The sequence below is a fragment of the Argentina silus genome (genome assembly GCF_951799395.1).
Source record: "Argentina silus genome assembly, chromosome: 16".
NCBI classification, from domain to species: Eukaryota; Metazoa; Chordata; class Actinopteri; order Argentiniformes; family Argentinidae; genus Argentina; species Argentina silus.
Window position 1 is genome coordinate 3,621,053 of NC_139670.1, and position 6,818 is coordinate 3,627,870.

Sequence of the window (6,818 nt, forward strand, 5' to 3'; positions counted from 1 at the left end):
CTCTCTCTCTCTCTCTCTCTCTCTCTCTCTCTCTCTCTCTCTCTCTCTCTCTCTCTCTCTCTCTCTCTCTCTCTCTCTCTCTCTCTCTCTCTCTCTCTCTCTCTCTCTCTCTCTCTCTCTCTCTCTCTCTCTCTTCATTGTCTTTTTTATTTTCTTCTTAGACGTTATATTGTACAGTTTGTCAGTCAACCAAACAATAAACATCCCGTCGATTGTCTAACGAGGATTAATGTATCACAGAGAGGGAACCGTTAAATGTTTGCGCCATCATTATTAAAGTTTTATGTTGTTCTGTTCTGCATCAGCAGAACAGAACAACTGTTCTGCATCTGAAATATCAGCTGTTAGTCCTCTTTATCCCCTTCGTCCTCTCTTGTGTCAGCGGTAGCATATTTGTCAGCATCATTTCTTCATTGCTAGATAAATTATTATCGTACCTTTATAGGCTACCTGCGTTTACATGCAGCATCATACAGTCTACTGTATAGGCTAGGTAAATGCTAAGTGGGATGCTTGGGACAACCTCACCCCAGATTTAAAATGATTTAGGGTTAGAGTTAGGGTTATGGTTAGGGTTTAGGTTAATGACTTCCCAAGGATCCCACTGAGCATCTACGGTGTACGCGAGTACCCTTTCATTTACTACAGCGTCTGAAGGGTGCACAGTAACAGATCCAACCTTCACTGTCCTGGGTTATCACCAAGTGATGAGTTATGGCACCAAGCAGAGAGACAATTTACTGTTACTTCACCGAGCCTTGGCGAAATTAAAACATTGCATAAATCGTGACTGCTGGGTTTTAAGACATCCATGCGAAGCTGTTCCATCCTCTTAGGAGGCATCTGCTGCACCTCAGCGCAGTCTAAATACCGCAAACTATCGTCCTCAGATCCAGGTTTGCTGAGAAGACTTCTATCATTTTTTATGATGTGGCCTGCAACAATGATGTGGCCTGCAATGAATGTTTTATTTTTCCGGGGAGGCCTATGTGGTTACTGTTTGGTAGCACCAAGACAGGTATTTTTCGACGTCTGTTAGCAGGGGAGACAGCTCCAACACCGGTTTGTAGGAGACATGCAGCCGATAAACTAGGTGTGGTATAATGTGGATTTATTAAATAGTTATGACACATCTATGACACATCTACTTATCTAAAAACGATGGCTGTGTTGCTGGAGGTTATTAAGGGATGTGTGGTTAAGGATTACATTTGTCTAAGTAAGCATCTATCCATCAGTCATCATAAGAATAAGTAATCTACGCTAGGACCAGGGGCTATTGGCAGTCACAATGCCAGAAGAATTAATTTTTTAAATAATGTTTTAATTTATTTATTTACAGCAGAGAGTACAGGGGGGTAGTGGGGATGAAGAGGTCTTTAGGAGGGACAGTTAAGATGTAGCCTGAAGAGATGGGTCTTCAATCTACGGCGGATGATAGGTAGTGACTCTGCAGTCCTGACAGCAGTGGGAAGCTCGTTCCACCAGCGGGGCGCCAGGACAGTGAAAAGCCGTAACCGAGTAGCGCGAGGATGTGTTGTCAGGCAACAGTGTTCACCGCTGTCATATTCAGGTGAGGTAGAGATAGTGAGGTCATCTCTGTGGGTTTCAAACACACTACATTTTGATAGGAAAAAAAGTTTGATGTTTAGTTAACCCGGGCAAGGCGTAATGTCATGCAATAAATAATAAACAAATGTATGTGTTGATACGTGCTTTTAATTGTTTTTCATTTTGTGATAAAGTAGGATTACCATCAGAATATTGCCAACTTGTGATGTTCATAATCTTTAGCAGTTGTATCACACATTTATAACTGCCATTTAAATCTGTCATTGCTATTAATATTGCTTACATTGGACAGGTAATACTTTATCAAGGTAATTTATGGCACATAAAAACACCCCTTCGGCACAAAGTATTGTACATGTATAGGCAACAGGCAAACCCATTCTCTGTGAATCTCCTTTGATAAGAGACAGATGGATAGGGACGCTCATAACAGCTCATCAAAGAGGGCTGAGACAATTGTATTGTATTGTATCTTTGTATCATTTCATTGAAAAAATACCAAGTGGCAGCCCCCCCCCCCTCACCCCCCCCCCCCCATCTTGCGAAAATAGGGATATCCTGTTGCACCACAATCACAATCACATTCACTGTTTCTGAGGGAAATATGGCCGGTTGGCTCGTTTAAAACTCCTGAAATGAACTGAAGAAACGTTCATTATTTAGACAGTGACAGTGTGCAGGTGTTGTTTAATCACTAAGTACAGCTAGTTCAGTAGTTTAGACCACACAAAGGGTTTCCTTCCTATGTCTAGCTTGAAGTCTGTCTGGAAGGAAGTTCGTTTGATAAGAACTGAGAGGCTTCGCATATTTAATGAGAGGTGAGTCAACGTTTTTATCTCTTCGACATCAAACAGAATATCCTATGTCGTACGGAAGGCCGATCCCAAATGCATCATGACAGGCTCTGGCCTATTCCTCCTGTCTTCTAGATGATTCCGTAGCATTCCAGTTCCATGAGCGGAATGAGGTGGGAGCTTGCAGGACAGTGTTTAAATAGAACTGGTAATTTGCTGGTGTTTTTGTTGGGCCCAAAATCGTAGCAATCTATATTTCTGTGGTGGAGCGGTGCAGTGTCTGAGTTCAGTCTGGTGGTTAGGGTGGAAACGCTCCGGACCAGAGGATAACGTTCCTGCAGTGTTTATGTGCTTCTCTGCAGTGAGAGCGACAACCCTTTTCTCACAGGTCACTGAAATAACTGCCTGTGACTGTGACTGGTAATGTTGGCATTTCTCAAAAGTCTCAACTGCCAATAGGATTTAGAAAGAAAGCCCAATGTGATACAAGAAGAGGAGAGAATAATCTGATCTCATGACCGACCTACAGTGTAATAATCTACAGAGAATAATCAGTGTATAGTCTTGTGGGGTCAGACTTGTTGCCTCCGATAAATTGCCTATGCTCCTGGCAGACCATCTGGAGGCTTATTGTCCTCCTAGCTCCTATAGAGGGATGGGGAGGGGCAGGCACGCCCAGGAAATCAACCTATCGTTATTCGTCTTCCGAGTCTATTGTCCACATCTTCCCGACACAAAATTAGCCGCTGACTTCTAGAGGCTTGTCGGGGTCAGCTATGGAGATTATTTAGATCGATAGAGAGTATACTGTCATTTCCTTTTTGCCTTCTCGTCGTTAAGATGAGAGAAGGAGGAATCCTCAAGTTATTAAATTAGAACTCTTACAGAACCGGAATTCTTACAACTCTGGGAAAAAAGAAATCCCAATGTTTCCATTGGCTTGCGGGGGTAGCCTATAACTGAAGCGGGGCGGAAGGGGGATGAAGTTGTTGTGGACCTGTGTCTACTGGCTACTGCTTTTATATTATACGTTCTTACCTATTAATGAATGCACTGAGACTGTTTTCCACAATGAAACCAAATAGCCATTTTTATGAATGGAAGCTGAGCATTTGATGTTCGTTGGACCATAAGTACTGCACTGTAGATATGGACCTTCGGGGGGTGGGGGGGGGGGTAGGGTTAGAGTTGGGGGGGGGGGGGTTAGGGTTAGGGTTAGGGTTAGGGTTGGGGGGGGGGGTTAGGGTTAGGGGGGGGTTAGGGTTAGGGTTAGGGTTAGGGGGGGGGGTTAGGGATAGGGTTAGGGTTAAGGTTAGGGTTAGGGGGGGTTAGGGTTAGGGTTAGGGTTGGGGGGGGGTTAGGGTTAGGGTTGGGGGGGGGGGGTTAGGGTTAGGGTTAGGGGGGGGGTTAGGGATAGGGTTAGGGTTAGGGTTAGGGGGGGGGTAGGGTTAGGTGGGGGGTTAGGGTTAGGGGGGGGGGGTTAGGGTTAGGGTTAGGGGGGGGGGTTAGGGATAGGGTTAGGGTTAAGGTTAGGGTTAGGGGGGGTTAGGGTTAGGGTTAGGGTTGGGGGGGGGGTTAGGGTTAGGGTTGGGGGGGGGGTTAGGGTTAGGGTTAGGGGGGGGGTTAGGGATAGGGTTAGGGTTAGGGTTAGGGGGGGGGGTAGGGTTAGGGTTAGGGTTAGGGGGGGGTTAGGGTTAGGGTTAGGGTTAGGGTTGGGGGGGGGTAGAAAGACAACAACACAGTAGGCTTGTAGTTGTGTGTAGGGCAGCAAACAGGACTTTGCTGAATTGGATAGTTTAGTTAGAGAGAGCCCCACTTAACAAAGAAGTCAGTTTACCCTTTCTTTGAGTCCACTTAGAGGAGATTTGAAGGTTGAGAATGGAAAGCCCTCAGGGTGTTTTTCCTGATGACCAGCTTTTGTTAAGGTCTTAGGAAAGGAATGATTCAACAGTATAGTACATCTATAAAGGGCTTAGAAGTATACAGAAGTTCTTAGTTTGCAGCTTGTTTGTAAATCATTCATAAATACTTCACATCAGAGCTCTCACAACACACCCCAAACTATCACATCTGTGCATGTCCCAGTTAGGAAACCAGAATGACGAATACACAATCTCTATAACTGTTATAACTTGTCTATTACTTATTAATAAACCATACATTATATAGTAACAGACAATCTGCAAAGTTATTTACTCTTTGTAAACCGTTTATAACCCATTTAAAGTGGTACCAGTTACAGACTGTATACTCATATTACCATCAACCTTTATACTCAAAGAATAAATCTAATTGTGCATCGGAGCATTATGGCAGTTTCTGTGCAGTCTGGAAGGCAATGTTAACATTAAGGCCCATAACCTGGCATTCCTCAGCAAGACTCTGAGCTATAGGAGCAACATCCAGCATCTGGCCCAGTCCTGTCCACGTGTTTCTACTTGTAAGGGTTAGCACGTGTCCTCGACCTGCTCCAGAAGCTCGTCATGTCAAGCGCTCTCTGTTACTATCGATCGATCGTTGCCAGGGCGTTTGTTGTTTGCCGCTGTGCGACTCTGTCGGCTATGAGTGTGAGAGTAGGTTCTTGTTGGAGACTGCTGCAGTGTCTTTTAAATGCTGGTCGCATGCAGACTCTTCATGCCCTCTTTCGACAGTGATCTTTTGTAATCCACAGTGTTCCAGACAAATTATAGGTTAGGGAGAGGCAAAATGGGTTTTTGATATGACGAGCTGGAATTTCAAACTGTAAATATCTGTTATTATCAACTGGAATTAAACATATTGTTGCCATACTTTATTTGAGCTTTAGGGGCAAAGTGTTTTGTATATGATTCGCTGGAAATTCATGTTATCAACTAAGATAAAACCTATTGTTTTAACCTTTTTCTAACGAAGATAAAACATAGTGTTTCTTATCAACAAAAATATACGGACCAAGGGCTGCTACAGTGCTAGTTTCTCAGTGTTTCTGATAAAAGCTCAAATCTGTTTGAGTAATGCATTCCTAATATTAGTTAAACTTTTTCTCTATGCACTCAGCAACTTGTCACGAGCAGACCCATTCCAGAATCTCTTAACTTATTTTTCCTTGCCACCCTCCTAGCAGATATACTCTCTATAAACAGTGTTCAGTACAACACCCTTGGGATTAAAAAAGGGCCACACAAGTGAAGATTTTGGCTGACACATAAGCAGAACAGTGATTTACCGTTCTGGGGAGCCTGAAGGGGAAAGGTTAGATAGCTGAGTAGCTGCAGACGAGCTGCTCGGACAGGAAGGAGCTTTCTGTAGATACTGTATGGGTGCTCAAGCTTTGTCTCCAATTTCATTTTATTTCAACATATATTATCAAAAAAGACAGTTGGTCACAAGAGGAAAATGAACCAATCATTAGTTCACATTTTCACCTGATCATAATGGATCAATAAAACTCAGGTCTGTGAGACGTCAACTCATGAAGAGCCTTCATGTGGTGTTTAAACTTTTTTTTTTTCCTGTGAAGTGCATTATATTGCATTGGTGTATTAAATGTGCTCTACAAATAAAGTTTGATTTGATTTGATGTGGAACTCCGGTCCAGGGTGTTTTTTTTTAAACTTTTGCTCCAGCCCAGAACAAGCAAAACCGGCAAAACTAATCCAAGGATTGACAATTGGTTGAATCAGGTGTGTTTGTGTTGGGCTGTAACAAAAGCAAGCACACAATGTGGGACCAGAATGGAGAAACCATGCTATAATTCAGCTCTGAAAGACCTCCAGCGGTGTCATCCTGCACAGTCCTGCCAGCCAGCCCAGACAGACACACAGCTGCTACTGATCCCTGCTCCTGGTCCAGTCTCTACACACACACACACACACACACGCACACACACACACACACACACACACACACACACACACACACACACACACACACACACACACACACACACACGCACACACGCATGCATGCACACGCACACCCACACACACGCACAGACAGGCAAATAAGTGGTGTTTCAGGCACAGCCAGCATGTCCTCACCAGTCAGTTCTGTGAAAATAAACCTTCAAGCTCCCCAGCTAGACTCCCAGAGTTTGTTCAAAGCAGCCATTTCAAATGGAAAGGAGGGGGACGTCCTCCACACTGGTGCTGCTGCGGCTCCTTGGCAAGCGGAGTACCTGCTCTAAACGGCAATCATCTCATAATGCCATAGGCTAGCTTTTTATCTGTGTTTAGGCTGGGGGCCAGTGGTGCTCGCTAGGCTAGGCTAGCTTTTTATCTGTGTTTAGGCTGGGGGCCAGTGGTGCTCGCTAGGCTAGGCTAGCTTTTTCCTCTGTGTTTAGGCTGGGGGCCAGTGGTGCTCGCTAGGCTAGGCTAGCTTTTTTGCTCTGTGTTTAGGCTGGGGGCCAGTGGTGCTCGCTAGGCTAGGCTAGCTTTTTCCTCTGTGTTTAGGCTGGGGGCCAGTGGTGCTCGC